At 41.1% G+C, this 17029-nt stretch overlaps 1 non-coding gene across 1 annotated transcript; it reads right to left on the bottom strand.

The window, feature by feature from the left end:
- Positions 1-9664: 9664 nt before the first annotated feature.
- Positions 9665-9771, bottom strand: LOC130042145 (U6 spliceosomal RNA). The gene has a single exon (XR_008795120.1). It is a non-coding gene; the product is annotated as a U6 spliceosomal RNA (small nuclear RNA).
- Positions 9772-17029: the final 7258 nt, after the last annotated feature.

Below are 17029 nucleotides of genomic sequence, written 5' to 3'. Positions count from 1 at the left end.
TTAAATGAAGAGTTCAGTTATAGACTTTCCTTGATTTTACCCTTCTGGTAAAATCACATTCAGTCTTTACATTTCCTTTCAAACACTTTTACTTTCAACGCTTTCTATTATTATCTACCCTCCTCTAAAATAAGTGTTAGATTTGATTTCCAATTCACTATGTGCCTGACTCAGCTTCTGGCCTTAGTTTGGCTCACATGTTAGCGAGGAAGGAACACCTGTATCATAATAGGGCAGTGTTGAGAGTTTTCTTATTTACTTTGATTTTCAAACACCCCCTAGAGCCAGCCACTCAGTCTGAAGTCATACTGCTTTCTATGCCATTAGCAGGAGAACAGGAAAGCTGTCCCCAACTATAGCTCCAGACACACAATATCTCAGTGACTCAAATCAGTCTTTGATTCTCAAATGCAGCTACTTGGACTCTCACATTCCCTTCCTTGATGATAGATCTTTGGGGGGGCGACAACTGTCTTGGCTCAGCTTGCAGGACCCAGAGGAAAAAGGCCTTTGAAGTCAAATCGCTGCTGTCTTCAATATACATCCCTCCCAACATTCATCCCTAATAATATCCCATGAAGAAACTCTTGTTGGGAAACGATGCAGGCAGCCACTGCAATCTGTGAACAGGGCTTCCAAGTCTGGTGTCATTCTGCAAATATGTGGTCATTAAGGACGATGTTTTCCTGGCTCCAGATCTGCAAGTCAACTCTGTGCTGAGATGTCACCAGCAGTTCCAGGATCTGTGGCAAACAAACATGCTACTTGGTCAATGCCTTGTTCTTTAAGCACCAGAACCAGCAAGAGAAGCTCCTGTTTCAACACTAGCAGTCCTGGAGAGGGGATGGTATTGTTACTCTCACAGCAGAAAGTCCTCAAAGAAACACATTTCTTTAGTGTATGAAAAAATGCTGGGCACTTTCCATTTTTTTTACCTTCTCTTTTCTTCAATATCTGGGCATTTGATAAGAAAAGGGAGCAAGACAAGCTTTATGTTATCCTTTTTCAGTCTCAGCAAGGGTGGTCTCTCAGGTGTTTAACATATTAAATATTAACTATCAAGTAAGAACAGAAAGTTCATTTACCAGCTGCTCTACTCTGCCTCCAAGTATGAGATAAATAAATGTAATAGTAAGCTGTTCAGATCTTTTATTGTGCCAGCATCTATGCTAAGCACTTGGCATAAATAACATTTCATCTTGCCCCAAACCTTTTAGGTGGTATCACTACTATTTCTATTTTAAAGGTAGGGGAACTGGGGCTGCAGTGTAAGAAATGTATCCAGTACCTCATAGCTGGTATAATGAGCTTTGAATAAGTCACTGTCACTGTCACTGTCCTCCTGTTGTTCATTGATTTACTCAAGCGGGCACCAGTAACATTGTGAGACTTGTTACTGTGTTTGGCATATCAAATATGTCACGGGGAGCTTGTCAGGCTTTGCTGTGCAAGCGAGATTCTCTTGGTAGCTTGCCGGCCTCTCCAAGAGGGGTAGAGGAATTGAAGATTCATCCAAAACATCATGATTGAAGTCAGGTGCCACACTCTGCCAATCTCTCTAACCAAAGAAGAATCTATAGAATGTCCTACACTTTGTGTCTCAGGGACAGAAAAAGGCCTAGTCTTAGAAAGACCAGTTCTAGTTTCTTTCCTTTTTTCCCCATTTTTAAATTAAGTCACAGTGATATACACATTTGCAAAGTTGTTCATGATTGGATTTCAGTCATATAATGCTCCAACACCCATCTCTTCTCATTTCTTGAGTGTTGTCTGACCCTTTATTGAATTTCTTTACTAGCTGTCTAAACTCTCATGTAACTGCTACCTGCTCATGGAAAAAATGTTTCCAAAGCTTAAGGTTTAGAACCCTAAGGTTTGGAAATCCTGATGCAACTCAGGGTTTAGTCCCTAAGGTTGACAATAAAAAAAATTTTTTTTGGCTTTTTGGGTCACAACCAGCGATGCACAGGGTTTACTCCTGGCTTTGCGCTCAGGAGTTACCCCTGGCGGTGTTCAGGGAACCATATGGGATACTGGGAATAGAACCCGGGTTGGCCGCATGCAAGGCAAACGCCCTACCCGCTATGCTATTGCTCCAGCCCAACAATAAAATTCTTGAGCTTTATAACATACCCCATTACATTTTCCCTAATATGTTTTGCAAGACTAGAGATTAACAAAGATAAGTCAATATGTTGTCTAGAATATGTCTAGAGTCTGGAGTATGCCCACAGTCCTGCTGACACCAAAAAGGAAGAAAAGTTCTCTGTGGCTGTTGATGAGGATTTGGTCTTTGGAAAGAGGGACCGGATTGGAGGCTTCCTATCATTCTAAGTTGCTCCAAAATCCTGAGACCAGTTAGTTAGCATGTATTTTGCTTTGTGGTGCAGAAAAACATCAACAATGGTCTGTGAAAGCAGTTTCTTAAGATTTTTCCTTTGAGGACTCCTTCCACTCTACACAATGAAATAATATGGACCTGTTAGGAAAAATGAAGTCATGAAATTCACTTATAAATCGATGGAGATCACCACGCTGAGTGAAATAATTCAGAAGGAAAAGGAGAGACAGAATGAATGCTCTCATTTGTGGAGTATAAAAAAAATCTGAGACTAATTAGTATGAGATTAATACCCACAAACAGTAGAAACAAGGGCCAGCTGGGCTGGTCCACAGTTGGAAGACTACCTCGAGTGCTAGAGGAGAGGGCAGCTGGGATAGAGAAGGGATCACTAGGACAATGATAGCTAGAAAGAAAGTAGATAAGTGAACAAACTTGATAACATCTCAGTATCAGCATCTGTATTGCAAACCATAAGAGGTGGCGGGAGGGATACTGAGGACATCAGTGGTGGGAAATGTACACTAGTAAAGGGGTGGGTATTTAAATACTATATGACTAAAACCCAAGCATAAACAGCTTTGTAACTGTGTATTTCATGTTGATTTATTTAAAAAAATTATTGAGAACATAGGGGCCAGAGCATAATACAGCAGGTAGGACATTGCCTTGCATGCAGCTAACCTGACCTGGGTTTGATCTCCAGCACCCTTTATTGACCCCTGAGCACTGCCAGGAGCAAGCCCTGAGCACTGCCAGGTGTGGCTGCAAAACAAAAGCAGAAATGTGTTGAGAACACAGAAAGATTTTGTTTACGTGGCTTACGACTGATATTTATCATATTAGAAATTTAAAATCATTTAAAATATGAATTATTTTTTAAAAATAATAAAACATTGCACGTAACGTTCTATACTGCATGCAATCCTCCCTCCAAAATTAGCATCATTTCACCTTTCTTTCAAACTCTTTCATGTATGAGTTAAGAAAAGAGATGATTTTAGAAAATCCTAAGATGAGACTGATATTCAAGGATAGAAGAAACACGGGCCAGGAGGATTGGTCCATAGTTGGAAGCCTGTCTCAGTTGCTGGGGGAGAAGGCAGGTGGAAAAGAGAAGAAACCACTATGGCTTTCATAGTTGGAAATCATCAGTCTGGATAAGAACTGTGTGATAAAATTGGTAAAGGACCAAACATGAAAACCTCTAACTTGCTGTATAGCAAACAATAATGCCCAAAAGGAGAAAGAGTGAGAGAGAGAAAGAGAGAGAGAGGGAGAGAGGGAGATAGAGAGAGCAGAGAGAGAGGAGAGAGAGGGAGAGAGAGAGAGAAGAAAAGTGCCTTTGGGTGATGGGAATGATACTAAGGACATCAGCGGTGAGAAATGTACACTGGTGGAGGAATGGGTATTGGAACATTGTATGACAAACCCAATCACGAACAACTTTTTCAGCTATTTGTGACTGAATTTAAATAAATAAAAATATATACAGGTATTTAAAAATGAAATTTAAAGATAAAAATAAGAGATTATTATCTTGTCTATTTCATTTATTATCTGTTGAGATATGCTATTTTGCTTAAAGTATATGAACAAAATACACAGAAATGTAACTGGTAAAGGAAAACCTAGCAGACACCCCAAATTGTCTGGGGCCAGTAGGGTCCCTAAAGACTGCACTTTGAGACCAGTTATCTTTATGAACTAGCAGCTTTCATGCCTTAGTCCATGATCACCTATTGGTACAAAGGAAAATGTCATGCTGGACAAAATCTGAATGTTAAAAGTAGGAAAAGAGATATTGTTGATAATCTTTCAGTATCAATATTGCAAACCACAATGGAGAGAGAGAGAGAGAGAGAGAGAGAGAGAGAGAGAGAGAGAGAGAGAAGAAAAGCGCTTGCCATAGACGCAGGCTGGGGGTGGGGGTGGGGGGGTGATGGGAGAAAACCTGGGAACACTGGTGCTGGGAAATGTACACTGGTAGAAGGATGGGTGTTAGAATACTGTATGACTGAAATCCAATCATGAACAGCTTTGTAAGGGTCTATCTCACAGTGATTTAATGGTAAAATAAATAAATAAATAAATAAATAACTACATGTGGCCAATTCGTGGGAACATCTAAGAAATATGAAGAGGAGTTCCTGTTCCAAAATGTTTCCCTTTCACTGGCCCCTCTTTGGAGCGCAACTGATTGTTAGTTTATCTTTGAGTTATGACATTGCTTTTACTTAAAGAAAAATGTATTCAACCATGAATTACACTGCTCCCACTTAAATTTAATAGTCATCTTTTAAACTTGGATTAAGTAACACAATTCTGTCAGACTCAGAGCCAGAGATATAAATGTGAATAACAACATAATAGAACACATTACTGGTAAGTAGTTTCCTGAGGGGAAGGGCATGGCAGGTGTTGATGGGACAGAGTAGAGTGACTGAAAAAAGTCTACAGAGATTATGACCAAGGACTTGTTCTGTCCAAAGTGGAGATGCCAAAACACATCATTTGAAGGACATCCAGAATTCTCATTCAGAGGAAGAAAGTGCTTATAAAAGCTTATTTCATTATTTTTCAATGCATTTATTTTTTAAAGCATGTGTATACCTCCCGTTCCAAATACCGTTCCATACCCATTATAAGAATTACTGAACATTCCTACCTGTGTCAGGATATCACCAGAGACATAGAAATTATATATTCTATATTCATTTACATATCTCAAATATTTTATTTTAACCAAGCCTGGGATTACAGCCACATAAGTATCACGGTCACTGTCACTGTCCTCCCGTTGTTCATCGATTTGCTCGAGCGGGCCCAGTAACGTCTCCATTGTGACAATTGTTACTGTATTTGGCATATTGAATACGTCATGGGTAGCTTTCCAGGCTTTGCCATATGGGCAAGATACTCTCGGTAGCTTGCCGGGCTCTCCGAGAGGGGCAGAGGAATCGAACTCGGGTCAGCCATGTTGGCTGCGTGCAAGGCAAACGCCCCTACCACTGTGCTATCGCTCCAGCCCACTATATATATATATATATATATATATATATATATACACATGAACACGTGAAACATATGTATGCAAGTACATAAAAACTACACTGTAGCACCATTGTTCATCAACTAGCTCGAGTGGGCATCGGTAACGTCTCCATTTGTCCAAGCCCTGAGATTTTAGCAGCCTTTCCTTTCTCGTCCTTCCCAACTCACATATTGGAGGCTCTTTCCGGGTCAGGGGAATGAGGCCCGTTATTGTTACTGTTTTTGGTATATCAAATACGCCACGAGTAGCTTGCCAGGCTCTGCTGTTCAGGCAGGAAAAACTACATCACTCTTTTCCAGCAGTTTTGTTTTATAGTCTCTGGATCTTGGCCATTTATGAGATTACATGGCACTAGGGGAAGTTCGTGGGTGTGACTGCCAAGCTACTAGAGAACTGGGAGTCTAGGTGGAGGAGACCCAGCCCCGATCCGAGCAGGCTTGAAGAGCTCAGCCGCCCACATACCTGGGTTCCTCTCCACACACTCGGACAAGCCTCACGCATGAAGGAACTGGCAGAGGAACATAAAAACATACATATGAAAATGTACTGGAAAAATGACAAACAATTGGGAGAGGCCCAGCAAGCTTTTAACCTATAGGACATTCAAGATAAGAAAGCTGGAAACTCTCAGATTCAAACTAATAAAGTGCCCAGGCAAAACTTCTTCCTCAATAATGAAATCTCAGTTTCAACAACTTGGATCAGGCTCTCTAAGATTATCCAGGATAATCTTCATTACATGAAGTCAAATAACTATAGATCTCAATCACATGTATAAAATACTTCCACAAAATTTCCTAGATTAGTGTCTAGGTGGGCATTCTTGCCTAAAACAAAGACACACAAACCTGGCCTACCACATGAACCTGTGAATTTGTTTGACTTCGTCCTTCCTAAAAACTTGTTATAAGTTGAGCTTACAAAAATAACTTAGGGACTAACAAGGTAAGAAGATAAAGAAAATATCCCGTGAAATAAAAATAGGAAGAGACAATTGGTCAGCTGGAAGGGTATTGGAGAAGAACCGCCCAGATGAAATAAAAAAAAAAGATTGCTAAAGTAACAAAAATTATAGAAGGTAAGACAAAGGACAAGAAGAGAGAGGACAAGGAAAGAGTATTCCTGAACCACTCTCATCATCAATTTTAAAACAGGACTTAGAGAAACCATTATTCACTTTATTTACTCTTTATTTTTTACTCTTAAAGGCTAAAAGGCAAAGGTATCTGTGCTTGCCAGGTAGGGAACACAATGCTTGTTCCTGCAAGAGTTTGCTGTTTAGATCCTGGTTGTTGTTTAGATCCTGTTGCTGTTTAGATCCTGCAAGAGTTTGCTGTTTAGATCCTGGTTGTAACTAACCTCTGAAGTAGCACTTCCTTGTCCCTTGTTAAGTTAGGTTTGGGTCATCTGAATCTGACCAAAAGAAAATAGGTGATCTTTCTACTCTCTTGGAAATATCACACACCCTGTGTGAAAATAATTTGAGATGGTCCTTGACAATGTTTCTGCTCTCTTATATGTTCAACTTGGTGTTTTTGTTCTCCTTAAGTGGGGGTTAGGGCTGATGAATCACCTTTAATGGGCAGACTATAGCAGAGTGGTTTTGAGGGTGTGTGTGTGTGTGTGTGTGTGTGTGTGTGTTTGTCTGTGTTTGTGTTTAAGTAAAGCAAAAGAGTTTTTAAAGAGAAATTTATAGAGATGTAATGAGAGAGAGAGAGAGACAGAGACAGAGACAGAGAAGTTCAAGAGATGAACAGAAATTTTCCAGAGTGTAAAAGCAGAGGAAATAAAGTAATTCTTGCTCAAGAGAGAATAGAAGCCTGGGATAAAAGCTAGACTACCAATTTTGATTTTAGATTACAAAACACTGATTACCATTTTACCAGATCTCTTCCACCAACCCACCCAAATTACTCTCTCTCTCTCTCTTTCTCTCTCTCTCTCTCTCTCTCTCTCTCTCTTGCCCTCCCCCCCATCTCTCATGTTCTAAGAACTCAGGATATCAGAGAATTCACTATACAGAGGCCTATGTGGCAAGGTCAAATGAGGATGACCTTTGACCAACAATAAGAAAAGAAATGAGATCTTTATCACAACCATTCACAAAGAACCGAATCCTGTCAGGAGATCTGTGAGATATGTTGGAAGGAGATTAAGTCTTTCCTAATCAAGCCTTGATATGTTTACCATCGTCTTGTGAAGGACCTCAGTCAGAGGACCCCACTAAGAAAAACTCAAATTCTGATCAGCAGACCTGGGAGAACAGAAGTATCCTTGTAAGTCATAACATTTGGGGTTACTTAGTTATAAAGCAATAGGTAACTCATATAGACTATCTAAATTGAAATCCCACTATGTGCCTTGGGCAAATAACTTGAGTTCTATGCTTGAGTTCATTCATTTTTAAGATGAGAACAGATAATACTAACACTTGGCTGCATAGGGCCACTATAGGATCTAATTATTTGATACATATAAAATGCCCTAAACATTTTAAACATCCTGTCAGGAGATCTACTACCGCCACTACTACCACTGTTATTCATATCATTCTTCATTAAAAGTTCAGAAAAGGATCACAGTGTATATCCTTATAGGGGAACCCACACAATGTCATTGTTAGTTAATTAAGACTAATTGTTACCCCAATTAGTTAGCCTTAATTTGTCAACATTATCATCCCAAGTGCCTGCTTATTCCATGCAGCACTAAGTTTGGAATGGTATGTCCACACACACAGGTGGTCCCAAAGAGCCCAATGCCTCACTGAACCCAGAATATCCTAAAAGGCTTCTAAAGTATTTAAGAAATGTCCTTCATGGCCATCTTTTCATATTTGATCTCTTTCATCATGGTGTGATTTTATACAAGAATATTCCATGCCTGGCTGTGGAGTTCTTGACAGAAAAAGAATCGAGAAGACCTTTGGCCTCAGGGACTGGCAAGTCATGATTTAAACAGAACACTCAGCAGAGCCTGCCTCTGCCCTGCTGTGATTTACTCCAGAATCTTGTAGTTTTTTTCTTCTGGGGATGCTGACTGGGGTAAAGAGGATGGGGTGTGTATAAAAGGACAAGACTAAATTAAAGAGTCATTATGTATCATCTCCCCTCTACTTACTTATAAATGCAGGATAATATCTGACTCGCTCTGCTTTTCTGTTTTATTAGGGGTGAGTGAATATATAAATATCAAAATGTATTTGAAACATTGATTATAGAAAGAGAGCTTCAAGTAGTGAGAACCTTGGTTTATTTAAATTTGTTGTGTTATTGTTGTTGCTGTTGCTGTTTGGGACCATAAGTGGAAGTGCTCAGAACTTATTCTTGGCCCTGTATTCAGAGAACATTGCTGGTAAGCTTGGGGACCATATGGAGTGCTGGGGATCTAGCTCAGGTCAGCCACATGCAAAATAAACAACCTGCTCACTGTGTGATCATTCTAGCTTCATTTTTTTTAAGGCCACTAAATGTTAACAGATGGAATGTGAAGTATTAGTTGAACAAGTCTTGCTATTTTGCAGAAATGGAGAAGAACACAGATCTCAAGGAATGTGTCCATTCCTAGAGACCCAAGAATGACACAGAAGTACCATCTGTTGACCAGCACAAGGACCTGTCTCACAGATTTGTATCTACTCTCTTTTGTTGCTTCTCAATGTTTTTTTCAAAAGTTTTCAGCAGTTGCTACAACACATAGTTTTAGAAGTCACTATAACTCTATTGTACTGAGGGAGACTAAACAACCAATATATAAAAACACTTCAAATAAATCAACACTTAACGTTATTAAGCATTATTTTTCTTCTCTTCGCTTGACTTGTAGTAATCAAAGCACAGGAGTGGTTTTGAATGCGTACATACTAGAGTGCAAGTCCTGATTTCCCTTCCTGTAGACCTTACTGCAGGAATCTTATGATTTCACCTGTAACTGAAACTACGAGGTTCCTTGAGGTCAGAAAGTAGGTCTTTACCTTCTTTTTTATTTATTTTTTTTATTAGTGAAACACCATCAGGTACAGTTGTAGATTTACAAATTTTTGTGCTTGGGTCTCGGCTATACAATGATCAAATACCCATCCCTCCACCAGTGCCCATTTTCCACCACCATGGAAAATATCCCTCCCCCCATTCCCCCCCCCCCCCCGCACCCTGCCTCTGTGGCAGGGCTTTCCCTTTTGTTCTCTCTCTCCTTTTGGGTGTTGTGCTCTACAAAAGAGGCATTGAGTGACAAACATGTTCAGTTCATAGTCTGTCTACTTTCAACATAAAAATATGGAATGCTTCACGAATTTGCATGTGATCCTTGCGCAGGGGCCATGCTAATCTTCTCTGTATCATTCCAATTTTAGTATATGTGCTGCCGAAGCGAGCACGGTCTTTACCTTCTTTAAATCATTCCCAGTAAGTAGTGGACACCATGAAGTCTTCTTCAAATTGTTCCATGTAACATGGAGGCTCTGTTGGGGTGACACAGGTATATTCACATGGCTCAAACCTAGGTTGACTAAGTGCAGGGCAAGGACCTTATATGCTATACTATCTCTTTGGCCACATGCATAGAGTTTCTAAGAAGTGACTTCAAAATTTGATGATTAGGGTAGATCTTCTGTTCTTTGGGTAAAAACCACAGCCCACTCCAGAGTCTTTGGCAAAGCTCATTTTCTTTCATTAATTCCTGAATCTTGTCTTTAGTTTTAGATTTATTTTAAATTGAATCACCATGAGAGAGTTACAAAGCTTCTGTTATTGAACTTCAGTCATAAAATAATCGAACATCCATCCCCTCCACCCCGTGTACATTTTCCACCACCTACGTCCCCAGTATCCCTCCCACCACTCCCACCTGAACCCACTCCTCCCTCTGTGGCAGACAGTTTATTTTTAGATGTTTTAAATCTTCATAACCTTGGTCTGCAGTTTGAAGGCAGCTTTCATTAGAGGTGTGACTTATTCCTTATACATGGAACTCAGAGGCCTGAGCAGTGACAGAGCAATTGAGAAAAACAGTGTGTCCTGATGCTTAACCGAGTGACACTAAGTACTTTGCTGGTTCCCTTTACAGTATCACAGAGGAAAAAGACTGTTTATTTTATTTTATTTTATTATTTTTTGGGGGGTCACACCCAGCATTGCACAGGAGTTTCTCCTGGCTCATGCACTCAGAAATTACTCCTGGCAGTGCTTGGGAGACCATATGGGATACTGGGAATCAAACCTGGGTCGGCCGCCTGCAAGGCAAACACCCTACCCGCTGTGATATCGCTCCAGCCCCCACAGAGGAAAAAGACTTTTTGTGTTAGTTCTTTTTCCATCTAAAGATGGTGGCATAATTTCAGAGAGAGCTGTTATGAGAAAGCAGAAGCTTGTTGATGTGAAAATGAGAGTTGGTTTGGAGGACCAACTCCCATCTTATATTTGAAAAAAAAAGTTGTGAAAGGAACAACTGGAAATATTTAACATGCTATTAGTAAAGTGGGTATTGAAGTTGAAAGACCTGGTAAAAAAGATCTGAATAAACAAGGTGTGGCAACTAGTGGATCAGAAGAGACGAAGATTGAGTTTTTTTAGAGAATTAAAAAGATTCAAGGAGAATCTTCCTGGGAAGATGAGAAAGAGAAACCATAGAAGAGGTGGTGAAGGAAGAGAGCCAGGATAGCATTCTTCAAGAATGAACCCCACAAAGATGAAAAGTCATTCTAAGAAATAGTGTTATGGAATGAGTTCATTGTGCCACTGTATATTCAGTGTAAAAAACACATCCTGTGGTGAGCATCAAGAAGCCTCATTTTCTTAATTTAAATTGAGGTAATGTTTATGAGACTTTTTGTCTAAGGTACAATTTCACATCTCCTCAAGATGTCTGTTATCACATCTTCCCATAACCTAAACACCATTATCTTTCCACCATAATCCGTTGAAGTCCTTTCATTCTTTCTTTTTTTCTTTTTCTTTTTTTTATAATTATATTTATTGAATCACTGTGTGAGCAGTTATAAAAGCTTTTGGGTTTAAGTCTTGGTCATACAATGAAACACCGTACCTTCACCAGTGCCCATTCTCCACCACCAAAAACCCCAGTATACTTCCATCTCACACCCGACCCCTACCTGTGGGGCAGATGATTTCCACATTACTCTCTCTCTACTTTGATTACATTCAATATTTTGACACCAGACCCACCATTAATATTTGGGATTTTACCCCAATACTCAGATCTGCTGAAAAGGCAACAGAAGATAATTTTCTATTGCTGGTTATGTATAATATATGATGTTGCATGGCTGCAGTAGTGGCCGCGCAATTTTGAAATTCCCAAATTTTAACACTTAAATCTGGAGGGATTTCTGCCAAAACCTGCTGGGTTCCAAGATTTGTTTCTGAGTCTCTGGGATCATGGCCGTTAAGCAGCTTGATCAGGAGCCAGAGAGGCCCTTCATGGGCGGCAACTCGGGGTCTCGTTTGGACGAGGAGGAAAGGCTAGGCTCCACCCCCATACCATGCTGCCCTGCGTGTCTCGTCACTGCAGGCCCAAACATGATTGTCCAGTGCCCTCTGGAAGATGGCGGTTACTGGGCCACCAGGGGGAACAGGCCAAGGCGCGAAACCTATTCCCACCTGGGGTGTCTGGCGCCAGTAACCTACTGCAGGAACAGGACACATTTCTGCCAAAAGCTGCTGGGTTTTAAGATTTGTTTCTGAGTCTCTGGGATCATGTCCATTAAACGACTTGATCAGGAGCCAGAGAGGCCGTTCATGGGCAGTGACTCGGGGTCTCCTTGGGATGGGGAGGAAAGGGCCGGCTCCACCCCCATCCCGTGAGGCCCCGCATGTCTCGTCACTGCGGGCCCAAACCTGACTGTCCAATGGCCTCTGGAAGATGGCAGCCACTGAACCACCTAGGGGGAGCAGGCGGAGGGACAGCACCCTTTCCCCCCTGTTGTGGCCTGGCAACAGTAACCTACTGCAGGGTCCGGATACATTTCTGCCAAAAGGTTTTGAGATTTATTTTTGAGTCTCTGGGATCATGGTCATTAAGCAGCTTGATCAGGAGCCAGAGAGGCTGTTTGTGTGTGGCGACTCGTTGGGATGAGGAGGAAAGGGCTGGCTCCACACCTATTCTGTGAGGCCCCTCGTGTCTTGTCACTGAGGGCCCAAACCTGACTGTCCAGTCGCCTCTGGAAGATGATGGCCACCAGACTGCCAGGGGGAACAGGCCAAGGCATGAAACCTATTCCCACCTGGAGTGCCTGGTGCCGGTAACCAACTGCAGGGACCAGACGCATTTCTGCCAAAAGCTGTTGGGTTTTGAGATTTGTTTCTGAGTCTCCGGGATCATGGCCGTTAAGCAATTCGATCAGGAACCAGAGAGGCCATGCCTCCAATTATATAGCTGAGCTGAAGGTGGTTTGTGGGTGTGTCTCCCACATACCTAAATTTTGGTCGTTTACTTTCTTGGTAAACTTGGCCCCAAGTTTTTGGGGTCTGACCAAAGGCACAGCAGCAATTTTGGGGTATCTGGAAGTCTGAAGGTGCCATCAGGCTGCTGATGCACTTGCCTCACAGGTACAGATTGACCTGTTGGCGGCACCATACCCCCTCCACCCTTTCATTTTTTCAAATATCCCCTTTTGGTGACCTCAGTTTTGTTGACCTCAGTTTCAAGATTTTTTTAAATATAGTTTTGCTTGTTACCTTTCTTTGTTTCTTCATATCTATCCTATACATAAAGTCATTCAGTATTTGTTTTCCCTTTTCACTTAGCATAAACCAAATCAGTTCTAACCATGTTAAAGCAAAAGTGAGATTTTATCTCTTCTCTTAGCTGAATAATGTTCCATTATATATAAATATATCACCCCTACATTAACAATGTCATTATCCACTCATATGTCATTGGGTACTTGGCTTGTTTCCATATTTTTACTATCATAATTAGTACTGCAATGAATATAGTTTGTGTATATCTTTCTGCAGTTTATTTTGGTTGTTTTTCAAATGAATATTAGAAGTGGAATTGAGAAATCATATATTAAATCTAATTTTAATATTTTGAGAAATCTAACTACTGTTTAATAGTAAGGCTGAATAAATTTATGTTCCCATCTACAGTGAATGAAGGTTGGGTTTCTCCAAACCAGCAGCTGTTGTTGTTCACATGTCAGATATAGGCTATTCTTATAGATGATGTCTTATTTCCTATTGATTCATATTTTCCTTAGCATCAGTGATGATGTTCTTCATATTTCTGTTGATTTTAAAGACTAGCAAATAGTCTTTGGAGTTCATTTAGAACTCTAGCCAGTGGCTAGAGAAATCTCCTACATGTGTTATTGCTTTGTATAGAATTGGACTATCAAGTTCACTTAACATCACAACCGTATAGAAGACAAAGTAAAATATTTGATGATTAAGGAGGTACTCAAGGATTTTTCTGTAGCTCTGGGCCTTACCTTGCCTTTCCCTACAAAAGAAGGCTGGAAAAATAATCAAGAGATCTGGAATCTAGTTTTAGTTTTCACCCATTTAGTTTACCTCAGAGAACCTCAGTTTCCTCATTGTAAACTGAGAAATCTGACTTTATCAGTGATTCCCAATCTGGTCTGTGATATTTTACTTTCTTTAGCAGCAAAGGAAGGAGCACAAAAAGAGGAAGAGGAAAATTATGACATTAGTTATTCATAAAGTAAATCTACCAGATTTGAACTCTAGAATTTGTCTTCTCTATTGTTATATTAGAATGTCTTTTTTTGGGAAGTGTCAGTTCCCCGTGATTGTTCCCTTTGGATCTTTGTTTCTACCTTACTGTGTGTCTCTAAGTCCCACATGAGAGAGAACATTCGGTATCTATACCTTTCTTTCTGACTTCATTCAATATGATAGTCTTTAGTTCAACCATGTTGCTGCATATTGAATGATTTTGCTTTTTTCTTAGGGATGCATAGTATTCCATTATATATACAATATATGTATCCATATATACACCACAACTTCTTGATTCATTAATTCATCTGTAGTTGGACATTTGGGTTGTTTCCATACCCTGGCTATTGTGAAGCAATGAACATAGGTATGTGTATATCCTTTAAAATGAATGTTTTTGTGTTTGGAGCACAAATCCCAAGAAGAGGAGGTATTGTTGGATCATATGGGAGTTCTATTCCTCTTTTTAGGGGAAGAAGACTAGTACACTGGTCATGTGTGTGGTATTAGAATTATGTCCATGAAGAAACATTGTTAATAGTATTGTAAACAAAAAATTAAAAATTTAAAGAATACAAGATAAATTACTAGTGAAATATAGACAAGTATTTTTTTTTAAATTTTTATAATTTATTTATTTATTGAATCACTGTGGGAAAAGTCACAAAGCTTTCAGGTTTAGGTCTCAGTCATGCAAATATCAAACACCTTTCCCTTTACCATTACTTATTTTTTACCACAAAGAACCCCAATAAAACCCCATCCCCACCCCTCCCAATGCCTGCGAGGCAGATGAATTCTAGTTGACACTCTATCTGCTTTGATTAGATTCATTGTTGCAATAAAAGATGCACCACTATTATTTAGAGTTTACCCCCTCCCCGCAAATCAGACATGCTGAGAAAGCATTGTGAAGTGATTCGCTTTCTACAGCTGGGTTCAAGAATTAAATGTTGGTTTTGGATTTCCGCTATTTTGCTAATTAACCCTGGAAGTATTTCTACTGAGAGTCAGATAATTAAGAGATTGGTTTCTGTGCTCTGGAGTTGTGGCCGTGCTGGAGAGCCGCTCGTGGGGGGCAACTGGTGGCCTCGGTAGGGTGTGAAGGACGGACCAGAACGCCCCCCTTCCCATGAGGTTTTAGTCGCTCCCACACCCCCGGCTCACACCTGCTCTCCACAAGGCACCCATGTGGCCGCCATCTTCTTTCCAGAGAGGAGAGGGCAAATGGGGCAACACCCTTTCCCCTCTGGGCAGACATGATGTCCTGGATTAACACATAGTCCGTTCACTTTTCTGCTCCAAGCTGCTGGGTTCTGCATTAAGTCCTTGTGCTTCTGGGGCTGTGGCCGTGCTGGAGAACCGCTCGTGGGGGGCAACTGGTGGCCTCGGTAGGGCGTGAAGGATGGACCGGAATGCCCCCCTTCATGAGGTTTTAGTCGCCCCCGCACCCCCGGCTCATACCTGTTCTCCACAAGGCTCCCATGCGGCCGCCATCTTTCTTTCCAGAGAGGAGAGGGCGAATCAGGCAACACTCTTTCCCCTCCGGGCAGACATGATGGCCTGGATTAATGCATAGTCGGTTCACTTTTCTGCTCCAAGCTGTTCTGCATTAAGTCCTTGTGCTTCTGGGGCTGTGGCCGTGCTCCAAACTTAACTCTGATTTTCAGGGAGAAACGTTGGGTGATTTACTTCCCATTGATCACTTTGTATATACAGAGATGTTATGCGGCCGCTGGAGGAAAAGTCCTAGTTCCCGTATACTCGAGCTATGCTTGTGGAGGCCTCCGGTCACCGGGGTTCCATCTGGGGGAGGCGGGATGCGGCACCTACCCCATCTGGGACTTCCCGGTGATCTCGGCTCTTTTTGGAAGCTGGTGCCTTCTCCGGGAGCTGTGGAGCCAGCCCTCCATGTCTAGACAAGTATTCTTATGAAATAAAATATTGAAAAAAGAAGGAAAATATAAAGTACTTTTAAAAATAGAATAATGATTTTCATAGGTAATAAGATTTTTAAAATTTTATTTTATTTTTATAAAGTTATTCACAATAGTTTATTACAGGTAATGTTCAAACAGCAAACCCACTACCATACACCTTCCCACCACCATAAGAGGAAAATGTGTAAAGATTGTTGTATTTCATCCTGGAGACATTTAAGACCTTGTATAAGAGATTACAAACATATATGTTAAACCCAAACAAATGTATACAACTTTTGGTACATCATTGGGCTAGAGTATAAGAGGACATTCTGTGTCGCTCTCTTCCGGGACCATTACTTCATAGTCTCTGGATCTTCACTGTTGATGAGATTATATGACACCAAATGCAGTCTGTGGGTGTGACTGCAAAGCTACTGGAAAACTGGGGAGCTGTGGGGGGTGGCCAGTCTTGTTCCAAGCGAGCTTGGAGATCTCAGTCACTGGTCCTGTATACCTGGGTTTTTCTGCAGGTTCCCCATGGGTGAAGCTCCTCTGAGCCTGTGAAGAGTGGCCTTGAGCATGGCTGTGCGATTGGGTTCTGGAGGTTTTCAGCTGCTGGGGTTTTGCTGGGGTGGGGAGGGAAACTCAACCCACCCCCTCTGAGTTGCCCTGGTGAAAATAGCCTGGCGTGGGGTCAGGACATTCAATCAGATATTTTAAAAATAGCAAACTAGTGGTGGGGCTAGAGCAATAGTATAGCAAATAGGGCATTTGCCTTGCACGTGGCTGACCTGGGTTCAATCCCTGGTGTCCCACATAGTCCCCAGTACCACCAGGAGTAATTCCTAAGTGCAGAGCCAAAAGTAGCCCCTGAACATCACTGGGTGCGACCTGAAAAGCAAAAAACCAAAACAAAATAAAAAAAATTAGTGGTGCTGATTTAGGATGGGCCCTAGGATTGTACTCAATAGTGCTCAGGGACCATGTGGTACAAGGAACCAAACTT

This window comes from Sorex fumeus, unplaced genomic scaffold, assembly GCF_029834395.1.
Source record: "Sorex fumeus unplaced genomic scaffold, SorFum_2.1 ptg000098l, whole genome shotgun sequence".
Lineage (NCBI taxonomy): Eukaryota > Metazoa > Chordata > Mammalia > Eulipotyphla > Soricidae > Sorex > Sorex fumeus.
Note: the sequence above shows the minus strand (reverse complement) of the source record. Positions and strands in the feature narration are given on the sequence as shown.